The sequence below is a fragment of the Erythrolamprus reginae genome, chromosome 3 (genome assembly GCF_031021105.1).
Source record: "Erythrolamprus reginae isolate rEryReg1 chromosome 3, rEryReg1.hap1, whole genome shotgun sequence".
Taxonomy (NCBI): domain Eukaryota; kingdom Metazoa; phylum Chordata; class Lepidosauria; order Squamata; family Dipsadidae; genus Erythrolamprus; species Erythrolamprus reginae.
The window spans coordinates 43,699,361-43,722,395 of record NC_091952.1 but is presented as its reverse complement, the minus strand read 5'-3'; the positions used below and the strand labels follow the sequence as shown (position 1 = coordinate 43,722,395).

The 23,035-nt window shown below is 40.6% G+C and overlaps 1 long non-coding RNA gene across 1 annotated transcript in view; it reads left to right on the top strand.

The window, feature by feature from the left end:
- Window positions 1–23,035, top strand: part of LOC139163832 (uncharacterized) — a 58,357-nt gene that overhangs the window by 5,665 nt on the left and 29,657 nt on the right. Inside the window, exon 2 of the long non-coding RNA XR_011558530.1 lies at window positions 17,084–17,129. This is a non-coding gene — a long non-coding RNA (uncharacterized lncRNA). The remainder of the gene's footprint in view (window positions 1–17,083; window positions 17,130–23,035) is intronic.

The following is a 23,035-nucleotide window of genomic DNA, read 5'->3' as shown; positions in this document are numbered from 1 at the left end:
TGGCTCTTTTAAACTAAACAATTAATTGGAAACAGTCTTTCAAGCTATTGAATATAAGCTTTCAAGCTAATATGCAGAATAAAAACATTTATTACATTTGTATTTTTGCACATGAGCACCTGGCATTGGTTGGCAAGATGACATGGATTCTACTAAGAGTAAAGACAGTGGTACCCCTACTTATGAACTTAATTTGTTCCGTGACCAGGCCCTTAAGTAGAAAGGTTTATAAGAAGAAGCAATTTTTCTTGCGATTGGGGAAATCACAGGGAGGGTGGAGGGCCTGTTTCCTCCCAGGAGATTCCTAGAGAGGTCCCAGAGAGGCTTCTCCCCGCCTTTTCCGGCCCTGTTTCCTCCCAGGAGATTCCTCAAGAGGCCCCACAAAGGCTTCTCCCTGCCTTTTCTGGTTACAGTTTCGGAGGCTCGGATTTGGAAAATGATTCTTGAGAAGAGGTAAAAAAATCTTGAACACCCTATTCTTATCTAGAAAAGTTGGTAAGTAGAGGTGTTCTTAGGTAGAGGTACCACTGAATTTCATAGTTTGTACTCACGAAGATAGAGTAATCTGGAAGAAATCTAGGTCACCATGGAACTAGTTATCCAATACACTTCTGAGTCGGGAAAAAGGATAAAACATTTTTTTTCACTCTGCTGCCCTCCCTATATTCCATTTGCCAAGGCAGAAGAAATGAGAGCTAGACCAGATCTTTATGCCATCATTTTTTGAAAGATTACCAATGAATCTGCTCATCTGCTGTTTTGTCATCTCTCACTTTTATTTGTTGTTGCATTATATTGTAAATTTCCTTGGCAAAGAGGCAGCTATAGCTGCAATAAATCATTTAGTCAGTAAATACAATACATCCATATGCTGTACAAGTTACATAAAATATGTTTTAAAAGAAAATAGAATTTTAATTATTTCCCTCTTGAAAGGGATAGTGCCTACGTATTCAAAATATTTTTTCTCTCTCTCTCTTAGGAATGTGTTTTAATGTAGGATTGTAAGATTATTTTATTATTTATACATATTTTGCTCAGAAGATTCAATTTTTGATCCAGATCCAGTATGTAATGTTCCCCTGCCTTCTTTCGTTTGCATTATATGGTCAGTAGCCTCTCTCATTACTACTACCAGAACATAACAGATAGAAGAAAATCAGTCACATTGCATGCCTCATAACTGGATAAGACCCATTCAATTGGGGGGTGGGATTCAGTGTTTTGCCATCCTTAACTATGTTGATCATTAAGATTTGTCTTACAAGCAGCTTATAAGCAGTATAACAGAATTATCTGGATTATTCAATAATTAACTGTTCCTACTAAGAACTGTACATTCTCTTGTGTGCTGCTTGGAAAGTCCAAGAATGGGAGATTAACTTCTGTTGGTTGCTAAGGGACTGAGTTAAAAAAAGACATAGTCATGCCTCTTCTGCTCCACTGGTTCCGATCTAGGTCAGTTCTTTTAACCCAGTCAAGATAAAGGGACATATAATTTTCTTCTCCTTTTATCTCAGTTCTTTAACAACAGAGAAAACTGTTTGGACTCTCATTTTGCAGGCTATACTTCCCATTTACAATGAGATGTGCAGCGCTGGGAGCGGATTGCTTCCCTGCCGTTTTTGCTAGTAGAGGTGACGAGAGAGCCAGCTGAGCAACCCTGAGAGTGCTGGATGCGGTCTGACTGCCTTCTATGCACTATACTCCCAGCTTGGATTGGACAGTCGAAGTCCCTGCCCTCAGGGTTACAACTCTTAATCGATCAGCTGTTTCACTCCAACAGCGGAGAGCTCCTGGCCACAATTTCACTAGTGGAACCTCTTAATGCATCCGCTCGTTTGATGGCCACCATTTTGCATGCTGAATTTCATGCCAAAATACATTGGCTCAGAGGTCTACAATCTGCAGCCTTTGACGTGCGTGTACTGGCTGGTAGAGTGAGGGGAGGAGTCATGCTATTGCAGGTGCCATTTTATTCTCCTCAGAGCAGTGGTTCTTAGAGTAGCAGCATCAGCTATGATTGTCAACCCTAATTCTTTCTAAAATAGTTATTGGTAGCAGTGAGTGTGTGGGTCCCCGGGGCTCTGGATGACAGCCACCACCTTTTGTATTTTCAAAACAGCCTTCAGGAGTCCCTGCCCTCAGGGGTGATACTCCCATTTGGCTGACTACCTCTGCAGTTTCGAACTGGAATATAGGAGTCAATATCCTCAGGGGTAAGACTCCATTTAGAGAATTGTAGAAGAACACCGGGGCTCAGGTGTCCTCACCGGTATAGGCCAGAACCAGAAACCTATCCATACTGGGATTCGTCCTCCCATGTTGGTACATAATGAAGGTCCTCATGGCTTCTAGACCATCTACATCTAACATTAGAGATGACCTCTACTTCTGCTGGTGGTGAGACAGAAGGGGTTACATCCAAAGGGATTCCTTCTAAGAGTGCCCTAAACAATCTAAAACCAAGAAATTGGATACCAGTAAGGCCTCCTCAGGCCTCAAGGATGCTGAGCACTGCCTTCGGGCTCTTGAAAATAAATTTGCCAAAGCCCATCATCAACTGGAGCTGGCCAAAACAGCTGTAGTAACCTGGCAAGAGGGGGTCCAGAATCTGCAGGTCTCTTTCCCTGCAGCTGTCCAGGATTGATCCCCAGACCATGTTACATGTCCCCAGAACACTGGGGTCGCTAATACTTCCTAGTGCCTCAGGGAGAAATGGACCTGGGAGCCATTCTTTCTCCACCCGAACCCATCCAGAAGGCAACCTCTTCGGTTAACTTTACCCCTACTGCAGCAGAGCTCTGCACAGGGGAGGATCAGCTCAGGGAACTCCCTCAGGACATCAGGGATATGATTTAATCAGCCATAATGGATATAAGTGTAGGTCTTCAACAGAGATGGGTTCCCCCAGTCAGTCATATCCCAGCTCAGGAAAATTGGGCCAATCTTAGACCTGAGTATTTTTCACGTTCATTGGCTCGAGGCAAAGGGTCGGCGGTGGCTGAAGGGTCTTTCAATGATATGGATTTGTCAGAAGATAAGGGTTTAATACAAGTTCAACCTGTCTTTATAGGCCTTTTTAATCCAGCCATGTTTAATATCCTTTTATATAAGGCCAAACTCACAGCAAATATGGGAAGATTGGATGCTCCTGCGCCCTCATCAGTAGGGTTTGATCCTATGGAAATCTGCACCAATCCAGGAGAAGGAGGTCATTCCTCCTTCAAAAAATTTTATAGGAACTGTTCAGAAACAATGTTTGCAGCTGGCCTCTATCTTATCCCCTTATGATAAGAAGAATTATGGTCTGGGGGAGGAGCTTGAGACCGTATTGCAACTTCCATTGCTTGATCCCTTGGTAACAGCTTTGGTCTCCTGTGTGATTCTGCCTTCGGAGACTTTGGAAGGCTTAAAGCCGGAGGACTGGAGGGCTGAATCGGTTTTGTGAAAGACCCATCAGGTGGCTGCTTGGTCCATCAGAGCGGCTACAGCTGCATCCTTTTCAATTGAACATGTATAATGTGGATTAAACAGATGCAGGCCAGATTGGCGCCTGATGATACTTGAATGTGCCAGGACCTGAATAAACTTTTGACGGCTGTTGAATTTTCAGCAGACGCCACTGTTAATTCCGCCAGATTTGCAACATGTGTGATGGCCGCCAATGTGTCCTCCTGGAGTGGCATAAACTAAATGTTAGGAGGGCTCTCTGGATATGTCTAAAAAGGAGTTCCTCGTTTAGAAATACTGAGGTGTTATTTGTTTCATTTCAGCCTGCATCTATGGGGCAGGAAGTATCCTTTGATGATAGGTAGATGGCTTAAGGCATGCATCGCCACGTCTTAGGAATGTCAGGCCAAACCATTGCCCAATCGCTTGATGGCTCACTCCATCAGAAGTGCGGCTACATCGAGTGCGTGGGACACGCAACCATCCATTGAAGAAATTTGTAGAGCAGCAACGTGGTCTTCACCATCGCCATTTGTGAAATACTATAAACTGAACTTGTTTGCTTCCACTGAGGCATCCTTTGGCAGACAAGTTCTCTAAAGACTCTGCTACATCTCTAGCACCCTGGACTTATTTGCTCCCACATGGGAATTAAAGTTTGGCATATCTCCCATGCTTGAACTCTCCAAGCAGCACACAGGAAAAGAAACGTTGGCTTACCTGAACATTCTTCTATATGCACTGCAGAGAGTCCAAAACCCACCCTGACTTTTAGGGTCTTTTAGGGACTGATCTTGTAACTATTGAACATATCTTCAATTTATCTCCCATGCTTGGACTCTCCGCACCACTCATAGAAGAACGTTCAGGTAAGCCAACATTTCTTTCAAAGTCCTCCTGACGGGCCAACTCCCAAAAGATATCCAAACTCTACCATCAATATAGGGGCAAAGAACCCCAATTATACCAATCAACTGATGGGGACCAAGCTTTCTGAGACAACCCAAGAAAGGGATCTGGGGATTTTGGTGGAAACTCAATAAAGATGTCAAAACAGTGTGCAGCACCAGTAAAAAAAAGCAAATTCCATGTTTGGCATGATTAGGAAGGGAATCGAAAATAGGTCGGCAAGTGTTGTCTTGCCTCTGTACAAATTGATGGTGAGACCACACTTGGAGTACTGTGTACAGTTCTGGTCACTGCACCTCAAGAAGGATATAATGGAACTGGAAAAGGTGCAAAAAAGGGCAACAAGAATGATCAAGGAAATGGAGTGCCTCCCTTATGAAACCAGGTTACAAAGCCTTGCTCTCTTCAGCCTTGAAAGACGGCATTTAAGGGGTGACTTGATCAAAGTGTATAAAATCATGCATGGGATAGAAAAGGTGGATAGAGAATTTTTTTTTCTCTATCACACAATACTAGGACGAAGGGGCACTCCCTAAAGCTCATAGGTAAGAAAGCGAGGAAAAATAAAGGGAAATATTTCTTCACTCATAGGGTCGTTGGTATATGGAATTCACTTCCAGAAGAGGTCGTGACAGCTGTCAGCCTGGATAGCTTCAAGGCAGGATTAGACAGATTCATGGATGCCAAGTGTATCAGTGGTTATTGAAACGGATGTCCAAATGCCACCTCTATGTTGGTTGAGGCAGGCAGGATTTCCTTGGGTACCATTTGTTGGGGCCAAGGGAAAGGGAGGGTTTTGCCTTCTCTTTCTGCTCAAGATCTCCATGGACAATTGGTGGGCAATTCTGTGACACAGAATGCTGGACTCGATGGGCTTTGGCCTGATTCAGCATGGCTCTTCTTATGTTCTAACCCTCTGAAAGGATAAACAAAGTGCATGAAATACATACAGATTCTGCCATCACATGCCCTGATCTCCTAGGTTTATCCCCAAGGTTGTAAACTAACCAGGTAGCTCTCAGAGGCTTTCAAAGCAAGCAAAACGTAGGTTTTACTAAGTTTTGCAAGAGTTAGATTAGAGATATTTAGATTTTTTTCTTCTACGAAGCTCATTAAAGTACATGATACACATATCATCTCATCTTAAAAGCAACTACACAGCTAAGTAGGCATTGAGAGACAGTGACTAGCTAGTATTACACTCAGTGAGAAGTAAACCCAGGTGGCCCCTCCAGCTCCCTTTTTCTCATCAATTTCTCTTTTATTTTTTTTCTCATTTGCTTTTTTAAAAATACCCATCCTTCCCTTTCTCCCCTCTCCTTCCATTCCACCTCCCCCACCCTCCCTTGATATCATGGCGACATCTCCAAGCCAAGTACTTTTAATTTCGCCTGTGGCCCTTGCTGACACCGTGGATATGCACAGCAAGTTAAATTCCCGCCTGATCAATAAAGCAGAAGCTGTGTGTCCGACTGGTCGATACTTTTTTATCTGTCTTCAGCCCAGTCCTGCTGATGACAGGCCTCCTGTGCTTCACCAAAGACACTCAAGGGCAACCAGATTTTCAACAACACGAGCATTTAAAAATAAAAATAAAAGGAAAAAAGTTGTAATTATTATTATTATTTTACGCTTAGCTTTTAATTTTATGAAGTATTTAATACTGTACATCCCTGTAGAAAGAGATAAGTCAATTAATATAATCTGGCCTCTGCTTGAAACATCCTAATGATTTATCTTAATTTTTAATTATTTTTTTGTGAATTAATTGATTCCTGGGTCTTGCCAATTAACATCCTAATGGGTGTATGATAAATTCTATGGGAGTGGAATTTTTTTTATTCCTGTCACTGAAAGGGCCTTGGAAAGGGCATTTTTTTCCTGTGTTTCCCCTTGTATGCAGCACAGTCTTTTCGAGTTACAGCCTCACTTACTATAGGTACTGCAAGGTTCTTTTGCAAATGGTCAGTTACCCAGTGTTAGCATGTATTGAAGCTTTGCCCTGAGATTTCTGCCAGTTACTTCATAAGATTCTTTTCCTTCAAGATTCTTCTTCTCCTTTTATATTAAATTTGTAGATGACACCAAATGTTTGGAAGGCTAATACTGTAGAACAGTGTTTCCCAACCTTGGCAACTTGAAGATATTTGGACTTCAACTCCCAGAATTCCCCAGCCAGCGAATGCTGGCTGGGGAATTCTGGGAGTTGAAGTCCAGATATCTTCAAGTTGCCAAGGTTGGGAAACACTGCTGTAGAAGACAAATTTCCAAATCATCTTGCTACATTAGAAAAGTGGATGGAAAATAACAGAATGAAATTTACTAGACAAGACAAACTTATTTAAGGAAAATAAAATGCACAGTTATAGATGAAGGTTATCTAGCTTAGTGATAATATACCAAGACATATTGTGAAAAAGATTTTGGGATGGTATACCACAAGCCAAAAATGAGTCAGCAAGGTGAGCTGGGTACAAAAAAGTCACGTTTTCGTTCATGAACAGTATACCCTGTTTTCCCGAAAATAAGACGTACCCCGAAAGTAAGGCATGTCAGAGGTTTTGCAGAATTTGCTAATATTAGGTACCCCCCGAAAATAAGGCGTAGTCAAGTTTACATATGGTACAGTGGAAAAACATACGGTACCATTCAAAGCTGTTCATAGCGGTACCGTAATAATGTGGCATCCCCTGCTGGCCCCTTCCATCGCTTTGTACCGTCCAGTACAGCAGACACAGTCTGCTGCTGTCTCACCACCATTACAGTCTCACTACAGTGCGTAGACTGTAGTTCCTCTGGTGGCCGGAAGCTGCAATAGCGGGAGAATACTGTTGTACCATATAAGTGCCGTTGTTTGTGTATGTGGGTGCCATACTGACAGGCACCGTACCGTAATCAGTGTACCATACGGTACACTTTCTTTGGGGGTGTCAGCTTTTCTGCCTGTGAATTTGTCTTATTTGAGAAATATAAGGTACCCCCCCCGAAAATAAGACGTAGCACAACTTTTGGAGCAAAAATTAACATAAGACAGTGTCTTATTTTGGGGGAAACACGGTAGGAAATGATGTTTCCATTATATTCTGCATTGGACAGAAACTGTCCTGTTAAAAATGTGCAATGTTTTACAAAAGATTAGAAACACTGGATGCAGGTTCAAGGAAGGGCAACTAGGATGGTCAGAAGACTAAAAACCAAGAGAGACTGAAGAAAGTGGATGTGTTCAGACTTGAGAAGCAGGAACCAAGAGAGAAATATAATAGGACCTTTTCATATTTCTGAAAGGTTGTCATATAAGAGAGGGCCAAGAATTGCTCTCTATTAGAGAAGGGCAAATCTTGTTTCTCTCTTTAAGAAAGAGAAACAAAATCATTACAGCCCGATCAGTTTGACGCTGAGGCAAAACTCAAACAGATTATTAAGCAGTCAGTTTGTATTTAGGGGGAAATGCTTTGTTTTGACAGGAGTCAACATAGGTTTAGGAAGAATAAGTCATGCCAAAATAACCTGATCATCTTTTTTGATAGTGCTTGGTTTAGGGATGTTATGGACCCAGTGTACCTTGACTTCAAAACATTCAGAAGCGTGAGGATTCTAGAAAAGAAAAGCCTGGACAGCACTACTATTAGATAGATACAATGCTGGTGAAAAGCTGCAGATAATGAGTGTTTGGCTCTCCAAGAAGCTGGAAGTAGGCAGATATAGAAAAATGAATATACGAGTAATACCAACAGAATGATAGGTGTAGTGATCACTCTGTCCATAGTAGTGTATGTATGAGAGACATCCTTTGTATGACAGCATATTTTCCTTGCAAGATATGTGTGTGTATACATATACGTGTGTGTGTGTGTGTGTGTATTCAATGGAAGTATAAAGCTAGATCACATTTTCTGGCTGAGGCTCTAAATGTGGTAGAGAATGAACTAGGTCATGTAAGTTCAAGCCCTACACCATTCTTGCTTATGATGTTAAATGAATCTGGCAACTCACCTGGTTTCTCCCCCCCCCCCTCTATATATATATATATGTCACATGGTTTTTTTTGTTTTTTGTTTTGCTGAATTTGAAAATTAAGGGAGACTGGGATAGATCTATTTCGGCCTTATTTTGGCCTCATCAGCTAGCCATACCCTCACTGGGACTTGAACCTGCAACCTTGGCCTTGTAAGGCAGAGAATTAACCTCTAGGCTACAGTATCCAATCCCTTCAGCTCTGCACCAGGGAAGGGTTACATATTTTTGTGTCGAATCACCCTGGTGTATTGAAGGAACATCACAGCTCCTTTTTTGCCTCTCGGCCCAATATTCTGTTTTTCCCTTAATTTTAAAAATTCAGCAAAAACATGTGATATATATATATATATCTACGAAAACATATATATATATAGGCTGAAATAGTGCTATCCTAGTCTCCCTTAATTTTAAAAATTCAGCAAAAACATGTGATTGATATATACATATATATTCTGGCCTCATCAGCTAGCCATACGCTTAATGGGATTTGATCCCGGGGCTTCTGCCTTGTAAGTTATATATGTTTATAATACATATATATATATGTATCACAAAGGTTTTTTTGCTGAATTTTTAAAATAGTCTCTTAGTCTCCCTTAATTTTAAAAATTTAGCAAAAAAACCATGTGATACATACAAAACTATAGTTTGTCGGCTGTGAATAAATTGGCTGCCTTGAAATGGCCCAGGGTTGGGCCTAGAGGCAAAAAGGAACTGTGAGGTTCCCTATTTGGCTCATAAAAAGCGCCCCCTTCGATTGAACTAATTAGCTAATAAAGGTGAAGCCAAATACCCTGCTGAAGTGGCAAGTGGGTTTAAGCCTGGGCAGAAGGATAGCTTGGACACCTGAATGGCTAGGAAAATGTTTCTGTGTCTTTTAAAAATTCCTTTAAGGATAAATTGTATGTATTCTTATGAGCCATTAAAGGCAGAGCTGGGGATTAAGATACATACCCACATTAATCTTCCTTCTGGCTACTATCTTATCTTTAGTTGGCTGGCATCATATTTTTCTGTTCCCATCTTTTCATTTCCTGAGAATGAAAGAGTTCAGCTCATAGAGTGTTTGGTCTATAAGGAGAGGCAAAAAAATGTATTTCAGCACCAAGTTGATCTTAATGTGAATAATTGCTTCATAGAGTTCTGTCCTAAAGTTGCTGCATACAGACAGAAAATCTCTGCTTATCCTTTGTTCATAAATAAAGTATTTTTAAGCTGTTTACCGATACAAAATGCAGGCTCTTTATGAGGTGTTCATAAAGGCAACAGTTTGCCATTTACACTGTGGCCAAGTCATTTATCTGAATTGAAGTTAATTTGTTTCAGTAGGAACTGTAATTCCTGCTACTGATTCTCATTTGAAGAGATGCCTAGATAATAGACATTTAGTTTCCTCAGTCACTGAGTACTAAACTGCTTTTTTTTTTAATTTCCAAAATTTATTTTTAGCTCACAGTAAATGCAAATCTAATTCTCTGCTGCTGTAGGGTAACTTTTTGTGAATTTATAAACATTAGTTTAGCTTTTTGAAGCTTGGGTGTTCCGTGATTCAAAGGAGCAAATAGTGGATTCTCCCCTTGCAACAAAACACCTATTATTATTATTATTATTATTATTATTATTATTATTATTATTATTAATTAGATTTGTATACCACCCCTCTCCGGAGCCTCGGAGCAGCTCACAACAACAAAACAGTACAAATCCAATGGTTAAAACAATTTAAAACCCTTAATATAAAAAACAATCATACATCTCATCTTTTCCCCCTATATATAGGCTGAGTATCCTACAAATGGCAATAAATGTCTCCTAAATAAGGTAAAGGCAAAAATGGGCTTTCAATTTTGCTTTGATATATCTTCCATCATTAAGCTCTCAAACAGTTATCTACGGTATTTTGGTGCTCAGCTGGAACTGAATTTGCTGAGGATATGGATCCAAATGTAGCTCAAAGAAAGCATTTCATTGTTCATACTATTGCTGTTGCTTTAGAGTAAAATTTTCAGGCAATTCTTATTTAAAATATATAGTGTGTGCACAAAAACCTAATAGGAACAATAGGGAAAGATTGTAGCTCATTGCTAGAACATTTACTCTGCAACTTTAGAGAACTCGAGAAGAAAAATCCCATTTGAACTTTGAGAGATCTGTTGCTGTTAAAAGCACTGAAATTGACTAATGTTTTTCCTTGGTATATAAATAAATATTATGTGCCTTGTTTCAAATAAAAATCTGATTGCAGCAGCAAGTACTTTCAAAAACTTTCTCTTTCAAAGGAAAGCATATATCAAAACAACACAAAAACAGGTTTGCACAATCTTAGGTTTAAGCAAATTTTAGGGGAATCCACATGCCAAGCTATTAACAAAAATGACTGATATATCATTATGTTCAAATTGTGTTAAGATTTTTAGGGTGATAGTTGGAAGATGGAACTAACAAAGGGAAATGGCTTAATCTAAAAATTAACCTTTCAGCATGCTATTTGCTCAGTTTGACCGTAATGATTTTTTGTATCATATTATATTTCTCAATCAGATTTAGATCATATGTCTCTGTGTGTGCATACATGCCCAAAAAAGTCTTCACCATTCTGTCTTACCATAGAACTATCTTGGATCAAAACTACTTTTAGATAACCTTTTCACTGCTGTGGTTTGTTACTCTTCTGTATAGAAATGTAATATGTTGCTCCAAAGAAATAGTTACCAAGAGGGTTAATTTCAAACTGATATTACAATGCTGAATTGAAATGTTTGCTGAAGGATGAGTCCTTTCCACTTACTTCTTTCATCTCAGTTGGATCTAAGAAGTGCTCCATGATCTAGTTCAGTGTTTCCCAACCTTGGCAACTTGAATATATTTGGACTTCAACTCCCAGAATTCCCCAGCCAGCAAATGCTGGCTGGGGAATTCTGGGAGTTGAAGTCCAAATATCTTCAAGTTGCCAAGGTTGGAAAACACTGATCTAGTTAATAAGAGGCCTAGGAGATGTCTTAGAGATTATTCAATGACCAGTTGTCCAAGTATTAAAAAACTGAGTTCACACATCCCACATAACTATGGTTTATTTAATATCTTATTTAAACGAATCACAGTTTGCTTAGTTCGCACAAGCTAGGCCAAAACTGGTTTACAATGATATATAAAGCCATCTCAGGGTAGCTGTGCATGCTTATTATGTCTGAGACTTTTTGTGACATATTCTGGACAGCCTTATAATAAACCAGAATAGATGTTTAAATGGCTGGTGGTGTCAAGAGCATTCTAAGATTTTTTTAAATGGTAATTTTCCTGTCTCTTACCTGAGAGTTTTTTGTAAGCAGAAAGCTAGATATTATTTCTTATTTATTGTATTTTTAGAGCATCCAGAGATCTTTGTGTAATTATTGAATCTTAAACTTTTTTCAAAGTACTTACAATACGTACAGTCTGAAAGGTATTGAATACTGTAATTTTATCAACGCAAAGGATGACAAATTACAGATGATTTGTTAAGCTGTCATCCCAAACAATATGGACAGGCCGGAAAAAGTATTTTGTTTTTGACGAGGAACTTTGGAAGTGCAGCTGTGATTTTACAAAACAGCTACAGTAACACAAAATGGAAATATTTCTGAAGGGGGATTTTTTTTCCAGTGGCTTTAACTAGTTGTTTATCAGCTTGCTTCTTTATATTATTCTTTCCAGCCTGGAGGTTTTAGAATGCTGATATTACAGATTATATAAAATAGTTAATTTCTTAGCATGTGGACATACTATCAAATATTTGCAAATTTATTTGTACATAGATATGCACATGACATTTTCCTTTAGAAATGCATCATTATGAAAGCTGAATTAATCTTAGCCAAGATACAAAACCTCAATAACAGATATCCTGCCTATCAAATTCCCCCATCCCATAGAAGGTAAACTCTCTTCTACCTGATCACTCTTTTCTTATAATTTGCTTCCCTATAAAATGAGCAAGTAAGCTGTATTATCATAATAAACTGGATAAATAATTCCCCAAACAGATTAAAACTTACTTTAACTTGAAAAAAGGGTGGGTAGGTAGGGTGTGAAGTAATTATATTTTATTAGCTAGCAAAACACACATATTTTTTTGCTTACAAAGGATAATTCTATGTAAATCATCTTAATTAGAAATGTCAGAGAAACCTGTGAAGATCATAGTTAGCAACTAATTTCCTATGTATGGGTTATAATTTAAACCACACGGATCTCTCACTGTGTGGCAATATGCTGGCTATGAAATAAAGTTGGGAGTGTTATCTGAGGTTATTACTATGTAAATGTGTGATGATTTCAGACCACTGCTGACTTGCTTAGTGATTAAAGAGAATTCTGAGGTCTCCAAAGATTGTGCTCTTTGGAAGGGCCTGGAGCAAAAAAAAAATTAAAGGTGCTGAAAGGTGTTTGAACTTTAAAGGTCATGATTTTCTTTACCATTTTTAATTTTCCAGCACTGTTTATAGGAAGGGTATCCCCCCTTCGCTTATAGCTTTTCAGCTAGTAACTCTGTAATGATAATCTCTGCATGAAGGAAATATAAAAGGAAACCACCATAATATATTGGTCAAGGTATACAGAAATTATGTAATTAAAACCCTAGTTTCTGACCTCAGTTTCAAGGAGAGAGGTGAGTTGGAAGAAATGTGTAGATTGGATTTAATGTTCTTATAGTAAAGCAAGCAATACAAATTACTGCTAAGAGAATAAGAGATTGAATAATCTGTGGTTTGACCTCATAATTGTCTTTATTTGAAGACATATCCAAAGATCGAAACTCGAAGTTAATAACTTGGATTAATATTAGTTAAATTATTTTGACAGATAGTTTTTGCATTGCATTTCAAATACCCGCTCTCTGCTCAAATATTCTTAGGACATTAAAATGCCACTACTTTTAAGAAAATAAAACTTGATCGAGTTTTATAAATCATATTTTATGCTGCCTAAAATAATTTGCTGCTCTCATTATTAGTGTCTTTTATACCTATCTTATATGTGCACACACCTCTATACCCATATTTCTTTATTGGTGGGAGTAGTTAACTGGGTGTGTTTCTAACATAGGGATGACTTTGGACTTCCATTTTAGGGGATGCTGAGATTGTGACCAAAAAAGTCCCCAGTTTCTATATAAAGGCAAGTGCTACATAGAAGGAAACAGTCTCTAGGACACAACCCTTTCCAAAAACCCTCTTTGCTTCATTTTACAGCATCTAGCCATCTGCCAACGAAAGGCAGATTAAAGCCAGCCAAATTCAATTTCTACTCAGTGCTGCCACAGCTCGACATCTGGGGCTAAAGTGTCCCCAACAAAGCGAACATGACAGCCACATTGCTTTTTTGTCACATCCAGTAGCATGTTGATCTTCTGAAAGTCTCATAAAAATTTATTGATGTCTCCCATATTGCTGTGATTGGGAAGAAAAGTGTGTGCGTGCGTATGTGTGTATTAATGCTTCTGGAATAGATTTGATTTGATATGTCTTGTTCTATTGTCAGCATCTGTTTAGCAAGCCTTTTTAATACTTTCTGGCTGCCGATCAGTCATCCCTAGCTTGGGATACTGACTTGCATACAAATTTTATTATTAAGTACAATTCTTTCTCCCCACCGTCTCCTCCTACCTCCCCTGACCGCCACCCCCATCCATCCATCACCCACCCTCCCCGAGAAACAGAGGGGGTTCTCCAGCTGTGGGAGTCATGCAGCGCAAAACATCAGCCTCAGCAACATATATCACAGCCCTGTTTTTTGCCTGTTGCAGGTGCTTTGTATTGGTAAATCGAATCATGGGGAAATCATTTATTTCCTAATGCTGTTTGTGGCATGTTAGCGAGAGAATTTACATGAGAGAGATTACTTTAATAACCAAAAAAATTACAGTGTGGGGTCTCCCCGCCCCATCGCCTTTGATATGTAATTGTTTCAAATTTAACCTGTCTCGAGTGAGGTTGAAAGGCATTATTAAATGTGAAGCATCTTGCTCCGGGGAAGGAAGGGAGAAAGCGGGAGGATCAACATGGTGTGAACCTCCTTTCAGCCGTTAAATGGAAATGGAGTGAAATTAACAAATCAGCCAACCAAATAGTGAAGGAATTCCTATAGTTTGCAGAAAAGCCTATCTAATTTTAGTTATTTTCTACTCACCCTGTGTCATCTTTTCTTCAGATCCAGCCCTCTATGATGTCTATGTTTTTCAATTCTGACTGAGATTGTATACATATATATTCTATTTGAAAGCCATTATATGAACTGGCCCAAGTATTTTGTGAATGTCTGGAACTGCTGAGAAATGTTACTGAGATTTAGAAATTTAGTGAACATCAAATTGTTTCTGAATGAAGAGCACTGATGGGCAGCTATAGAGTAACAGCTGTCAGTTCCTCCACCTGTATACTGGACCCGTGTCCCTCCTGGTTGGTTTCGGATAGCTGGGAGGTAACACGCGGCTGGATCCAGGCGTTGATTAATACTTCCTTGAGTGAGGGGTCATTTCCGCAACTGTTGAAGGAAGCGGTTGTATGACCCCTCCTCGATAAACCGTCCCTGGGTCCAGCTGAATTGAAGAACTATAGGCCAGTCTCCAACCTGCCCTTTCTGGGTAAGGTTGTTGAGAAGGTGGTGGCACTCCAGCTCCGATGGTCCTTGGATGAAGCTGATTAGCACAGAAACTGCTTTGGTTGCACTGATGGACGTCCTCTGGTGGGCCTGGGATAGAGGACATTTTTCTATCCTGGTCTTCCTTGACCTCTCAGCAGCCTTTGATAGCATCGACCATGTTATCCTTCTGTGACGGCTGGAGAGATTGGGAGAGGAAGGCACTGTTTTACAGTGGTTCTCCTCCTATCTCTCTGGTTGTTCGCAGTTGGTGTTAGTGGGGGGGCAGAGGTGCACCCCTCTCCTTTGTGGGGTGCTATAGGGATCTGTCCTCTCCCCCCCTACTATTTAACATTTACATGAAGCTGTTGGGTGAGATCATCCAACGGCATTGGATGAGGTATCATCAGTATGTTGATGATACCAAGTTATACATCTCCACCCCATGCCATGACCCCTTCAGATAGGGTTTGTAACTTGGGTGTCCTCCTGGATCCACAGCTAAATCTTGAATACCATCTTTTAGCTGTGGCTAGGGAGACTTTTGCCCAGGTTCGCCTGGTGTACCAGTTACAGCCCTATTTCGACCAGGAGGCCTTGCACACAGTCGCTCAGGCCCTCCTTACCGCCTGTCTGGATTATTGCAATGCTCTTTACATGGGGCTACCCTTGAAGAATGTTCGGAGACTGCAGATAGTCTAGAATGCAGCCGCGCAAGCTGTTATGGGTGTACCTCGGTACGCCCATATAACACCAACACTCTGCATGCTGCACTGGCTACTGATTAGTCTCCGGTCACAATTCAAGGTGTTGGTTATCACCTATAAAGCCCTACATGGCTTAGGGCCTGACTATTTATGGGACCGTCTCCTGCTACATACGTCTCATAGGCCTATTAGATCGCTCAGAATCGGCCTCCTCCAGGTCCCGTCGACTAAACAATGTAGGTTGGCAGGACCATGGGGAAGGGCCTTTTCTGTTGTCGCCCCAGCTCTATAGAACCAACTCCCCCCTGATGTTCCCACTGATCCCACTGTAGTGGCTTTTTGAAAAGCTGTTAAAACCTGGCTTTGTCGACAGGCCTGGGGGCCGTGAAGTTTAACATCAGACGTGCCCGAACTATGTTTGTTTGTTACGTATGTTGTTAGATTGGTTTCGGGGTTTATAATGAGTTGTTAGGGTCATGGGCTTTTATTTACTGTTGTTGTTCAACTTCTTTTTTTATTATTGTACTATTGTATTGTTTTTAATTGTTGTAAGCCACCCCAAGTCCTAGAAATTGAATAAATTAAATTAAATTAAACAACACTGGAATGAGTGAGTTATGAACATTTTTCACATTGATGAACATTTGTATACCCACGTGGTCACATGATCAAAATCCAGATGCTTGGCAACTGATTCCTATTAATAATGGTTGCAATGTGAGTGGTCTTCTGAGATGCTTAGTCAATGGAGATGTCAGAGTCAGTTAACAGCTGTGACAAGAAAGGTCATAAAATAGGGCAAAACTCACTTATCGTAACTGTTTCACTGAGGAACAGAAATTTTGGGCTCAATTGTGGTCAGAAGTTGAGGACTACCTTTAATATAAACAGAAGTAGGCGTATGGTTCAATTGTGATTTTTTAGCCTCCAGAAGTTTACTCTGATGGGTATGAATTTTATGGAGAGGGTTTTACAAATAAAGCACTTTACCCTTAGATTATTCATGGTTGACCTATCCAGATTCCTAAGAGGTCAGTAAGGGGCGAGTACAAGTGCACTAGAGTGCCTTCCGTCCCCTGTCCTATTGCTCTCCTATATCTCCTATACCTTTCTTCTATTCCTATATCTCTTCTTCTATTCTTTCATTGATATGTTCTATTCCTATATCTTCTTTTCTATTCTTTCTTAGATATATTTTACTACGAGTATCTCCTCTATAACCTTCATCATGTATTTTACTATGTGTATATATATATATATACCCACTAAAACCCTAATTGTGTATTGGACAAAAATAAATAAATAGGACTTTGAAATCCTTCTTTGGGAAGAGGTTACCCTACATCTATTTATGTTTTCTTCTTTTTCTATTTTGATAGTAAGAATGCTTTACTGAAGGATGTCATGGCTCCAGGCACTCCCAAGGTAAGTGAGCCAAATCTAGTAATCTTTTGTTAATTTCCATTATCTTTTCTCTACATTATTTATATGATATAATTTCTCCATTGTCTTGCTTTTCTCCATCAACCAAGCAACCTCCCTCCCTCCCTCCCTGTGTGTCTAACTGTACAACAATTGTTGGGCATAGGATGCTTGTTAAAGCCGCTACTATCTTTATGTATACAGATCCTTCAAGATAATATCTTGGTGCATAATGAAGATATTTAGAAAATGAGCAGAATGAGTATTCTAAAATTGTTTTAATATAATTGGTATTATCCTCTAACCCTGTACCTTCATTTTGAATGTTTGGAAAGCTGAGCATTCCGGCATCCCTGCCTGTTCTCTTTACTAACTATTCATATATTGGATCATAGAGATAGTATTAACAGTTAGTGAAGGGTTAAACTACACAGAGCTACAGAGTTAGGATGCTGGGCATATTTCCCTGCAAAAGTGTGCTTTGCGTAATTGAGAGTCATGGTGTCACATTTTATCATAAGCTTCTAGTGTTATGCGCATTATGCCCTATGTTCTAGTGTTTTATAGTACTGCTCTAACCGATTAAGACCCATGATTATTAATAATAGCAAATGCAACTGGGGCAACCATGAAAATGCAGAATGCAAGAAAAGGCTTCAGTTATACAAATAAGGAATCTTCAGGCTTGCATTTGAAATTTAAAAAGAGCATCATGAGAAAAAGCTCGTCTCATACTTTCTGTTTATGCTCATTGCTGGCTTGTGATATCTCTTCAAATACCAAGCCTGAAAAAGAATTAAATCAGCATATTAGCTGTTTGGAGGTAAATATTTGTGACAGTTACTAGATAACCAATAAAAGTCCTTTTCTCCTGGCTGGGATGAATCTTAGAAGCTTCAAACAACAAAGAATCTTTTTGAAGGAGGGGATTAAAGCAGAATAACGGAAAGGTCCTATGTATCCAAAAATTACATACCGTGTTTCCCCGAAAATAAGACATTGTCTTATATTAATTTTTGCTCCAAAAGTTGTGCTACGTCTTATTTTTGGGGGGTGCCTTATATTTTTCAAATAAGACAAATTCACAGGCAGAAAAGCTGACACCCACAAAGAAAGTGTACCGTATAGTACACTGATTATGGTACGGTACCTGTCAGTATGGCACCCACACACACAAACGACGGCACTTATATGGTACAACAGTATACTCCCGCTATTGCAGCTTCTGGCCACCAGAGGAACTACAGTCTACGCACTGTAGTGGAGACTGTAATGGCGGTGAGACAGCAGCAGACTGTGTCTGCTGTACTGGATGGTACAAAGCGATGGAAGGGGCCAGCAGGGGACACCACATTATTACGGTACCGCTATGAACAGCTTTGAATGGTACCGTATGTTTTTCCACCGTACCGTATGTAAACTTGACTACGCCTTATTTTCGGGGGGTGCCTTATATTAGCAAATTCTGCAAAACCTCTGACATGCCTTACTTTCGGGGTACGTCTTATTTTCGGGGAAACAGGGTATCTGCTGGGACCACAGATTGTCTTCTTCTGTGCACCCTCTCTCCTGAAACAATACTCAGAAGGATCTCCTGATGTGTTTGTGTGTGTTTCCCATCCATTTGGCCAAAAATTGTTATTAGCATTTGTACGAAGAGTTGGCTTACAGATCCCAAAAAGTATACTTCAAATAAGGCCAAACTTACAATGATTTTGCTGGCTGATTGTCCTGGGAATTGTAGTTCCTCAGCATCTGGAAAGCCACAGAGTCCCTACTCCTAAAGTACAGCTTTAATTTACTACATTATTATCCATAAGGAACTGTCATTCATGACACTCATGACAAGGTGTTAGAACAGATGTGTTGGGACTGTAACTGCCTCTTGAGCTTCTTTTGACTAGGAATTCTGGGAATTGTAATCCCAAATGCATCTGGAGGGTGGACAATTGTGGAAGCCTGAGTTTCTGTATATTCAGTGCACTTTGCTCATTTACATGGGTGAATCCCAGTTGATTATGTTTAATACTCTCTTTATTCATTATTAAAATTACTGGTTACATCAAATACTGCTTGAACAACTCCTGTTTTTTCCTTAAGATGCAGAAATATTTTCTCTTAATGCTAACACATCCTCGTCAGCTTTCATCAGCACGAACTTCTGAAATATAGTATCTAACAAGGACTTCGTTAGGAATGAATATTGTTGTGATAAAACAAAAATGTACAATTTTCTGTTTCCTGCTCTGTCTGCTTTTTCCTGATCCCACACCAATATTTAACACAATTTCCAGGACCTTGTTACATAAATTTATATTTAGTTTGATTTGGTACACCTTTCCTAGAAATGGAATCCCCAAGATTCTTGTTTGTTTATTCATTTTGAAGTGTTCACTGTTTGATCTCCAGAGCTACTAGCATATTCAAATAATAAAATATAAATAAAAGTTATAGTATTTGCACCTACAACTGGTGGCAGAAATATGAGGTAGAGCAAGGTTGGTGGGCAGACTTTAGGAAAGTACATATTTGCCAGTAGGCTATTACATTCTTACCAAACAAGTTTCTCTAAGACAGTGTTTCTCAACCTTGGTAGTTTGAAGATGGGTGGACCTCAACTCCCAGGTTGAGAAACACTGCTCTAAGGGGTGGTACTGCTTCTGAATGTTATGTTTGACTATATCTTCACTTGCTGGTTATTGCATTTACTCCAAATGCCGCATCCTTTTTTTCTGAATGACTCGCTTTGAATCAAAAGCACCAATCCCCACAAAATAAAATTTTCAAGGTTATCAGGTAGTTGGTGACATTTTTGAATGGGAGCCAGAGCAGCTCAGAGGTCTCTCAGTGGGACCCGAGGCAGATGTGGGCGGCTGCAGCAGACACCCAAGGCCTCCAATGTGTTGCTCCGAGCCTTCTCCCGTGGCGTTTTTGGGTGCCCAGCTTAGCGGGTTCCCCCGTCCACCCCCTGGCTCAAATGCGATGGCAGCTTCATGAGATGTTGGCGATGCAGGCAAAGGTTGGGAGGGGGTGCAACACATGGGAGGCTCCCCGCATTACCTTTCTCTCTCACACACAAACACACAGACATACATTCTTCCTTTTTCTTTATTTTTCTCTCTCTATCTCTGTCTCTCTCTCACACTCTTTCTCACACACAGACACCTTCTTTCTTTCCCTTTCTCTCTCTCTCTCTCTCACCCACACACACTCTCCCTCTTCCTCTCTCTCTCTCTTGCACCAGAGCAGCAGCAGCGGGAGAAAGAAGAAAGCAGTGCATCCTTCTTCAGGAGACACTGGTGGTGCAGGTGCGCGAGTGAAGATTGGGAGGGGGGTGCAACACACAGGAGGCTCCCTGCAGTTTCTCGGTCCATCTGGGCTTCAGCTGAGCCTGCTGCCATTAGCTGGTGGACAGAGGCACTCCTACCCAGCCAGATCTTTCCGGATGAGACTCACGGCTTCTACAGTTCGCTGTGCTGCACGAAATTTCCCAGCAAAAACAGTGAAGGGGAAGAAAGCTAGTGAAGAGCACAGAGAGCTGTTCCTTCTTTGCAAGAGCTGAGGACCTCTTCTGCTTGGAGGTCCAAGCTGCGGGGACAGGGGGAGGCTGCAACACTGGCAGTTTTGGACGGGGGGGGGGGGGCTCCTTCCCTCAATGTTTCATTTTCTTACCTCTAGGTGGCTCTGTGCCTTTGGATCTTTCTCGGGCACAGGGAAAAGTGGCTCTGTGAAGGGACTGCTTACCTCACCGCCAGCTTCTGTGCATGCGTAGAAGAAAAAAGAACAGAGAAATGAAAAGAAAAATAAATAATCCCAAATGGCACCCAAAGACTGGCACCGAACAATCCGATTTTTTGATGTCATTGTGACATCACCAGCAGATCACTACTAGTTCAAGCGAACCAGGTCAAACCAGGAGGAACCCAATCCTGGAAGCAGTTCAGTCCTTGGCTGTACCCAGTATCCGTTTCCTGCCATAGATTGCTCCCAGAGGTTGGCTGCTAAGGTGGAACATTGACATGTGCTCACGCCCGTGGCTCTGAATGATAGCGGAGTCCAGCGCAATTATGCTACTGCACCTGGGCAGGTAGCGAAATCACTCACAGGCACGCAGGTGGTGCACTTGTGTGTCACGCATGATTTCGCTACCTGCCCAGGTACAGTAGCATAATTGCGCTGGACTCCGCTATCATTCAGAGCCACGGGTGCGAGCACACGTCAACGTTCCACCTTAGCAGCCCACCTCAGATTGCTCCCAAAGCCCAACCTAAGTATTAGACTCTGCATATGGAATTATATGGTAGACAGCAGAAGAATGTATTTATTTATTTATTTGTTGTTTATTTATTATTTAGATTTGTATGCCGCCCCTCTTTGCAGACTGGAACTAGGAAGTGACTGAGCTCTTGTTTGAACATATTGTTGTTAGTTGGCCTGATCATTTTCTTGGCAGATCTTTGACTTGGCCAACTCCGGACAGATTGTTGCATTATGTACTTGCAATGGGGTGTAAAAAAATATTAAGTGTCAAATAAATCAGACTCTCATTCCACCCAGTTTTCTCATCTAAGATAACTGGAGCTGGAACAGACCCATTTCTCAGATGTATATATGTATATAAACAGTTGTCTGCATCTGTCCATTCTTTGGTCACTAGATAAAACCAGACTTGTCTTTCTCTTGGAGAGGAAGAAAGCAATAAGCTGACGTTAGTCTTTATTCCTAAGCCAAAGTATATTTCCCTTTTGTTGATACATTCAAAAGGACGGGCCAAGGATCATGACTTGGAATCACAGACACAGTGTCACTACAAGTGTGGCCATAACAAACTCTTTTTCCATTGTTATTTGTAAGAAAAAAAGAATTCCAGTCAATTTTGTAACATAAAGTAATTCCTTCACTATGGCCTTTTCCACTCAAGAATCTATAAATAATGTCTGTTTTTCTTTTCTTTTCTCTCTCTTCTTTTTCATTCTTTCTTTCTTTTTTCTTCTTTCTTCTCCTCCCTCCCTCCCTTCCTCCCTCCCTGTCTTTCCTTCCTTCCTTCCTTCTTTCTTTCTTTCTTTCTTTCTTTCTTTCTTTGCCTGTGGTGGCACAATGGTTAGAATTCAGTATTTCAAGCTAATTCTGCTGACTGCCAGGAGTTCGATTTTCATCGGCTCAAGGTTGACTCAGCCTTCCAAATTTCCAAAGTCGGTAAAATGAGGACGCAATTTTTTTTTGGGGGGGGGGGGCATATGCTGACTCTGTAAACTGCTTAGACAGGGCTGCAAAGCATTATGAAGCAGTATATAAGTCTAAGTACGATTGTTAGTTCTTTATTGACTTTGCTTTTAATAGGTTTTTTAAAATCAATTAAGGAAAAAAGAGCAAAATAAAAGAAACAAAAATAAAATAGATTTTCAAGTACAGTGGTATCTCTACTTAAGAACTTAATTCGTTCCATGACCAGGTTCTTAAGTAGAAAAGTTTGTAAGTAGAAGCAACTTTTTCCCATAGGAATAAATGTAAAAGCAAATAATGTGTGCAAACCCATTAGGAAAGAAATAAAAGCTTGGAATTTGCGGGGGGGAGGAAGAAGAGGAAGAGGACAGTTGCTTCCGAAGGAAGAAGGTGAGGTGAGGGGAATCAAAAAAGTCCAAAACTTTAAGGCTTAAAAAAAAAAAGAGGGACTCTGAGGCCGTGAGGAGGAGCACACGCCTCCCATAACCCCGGGGCGAGGCTGCCTCCCACATACTGCACCAGAGAGAGAAACCCAGGCGGGCGAGAGGGGGGAACCTCCCACTCCTTTGACCGAAAGGCAGCAGCTGCTGCTACCTGCTTCCTCTTCCATCCCATGCTGAAGGGCTCCCCTCTCCTCTCACTCGCTCGCTTTGTAGCCAGCGCCTTTCCTTCACTGTGGTGACTCC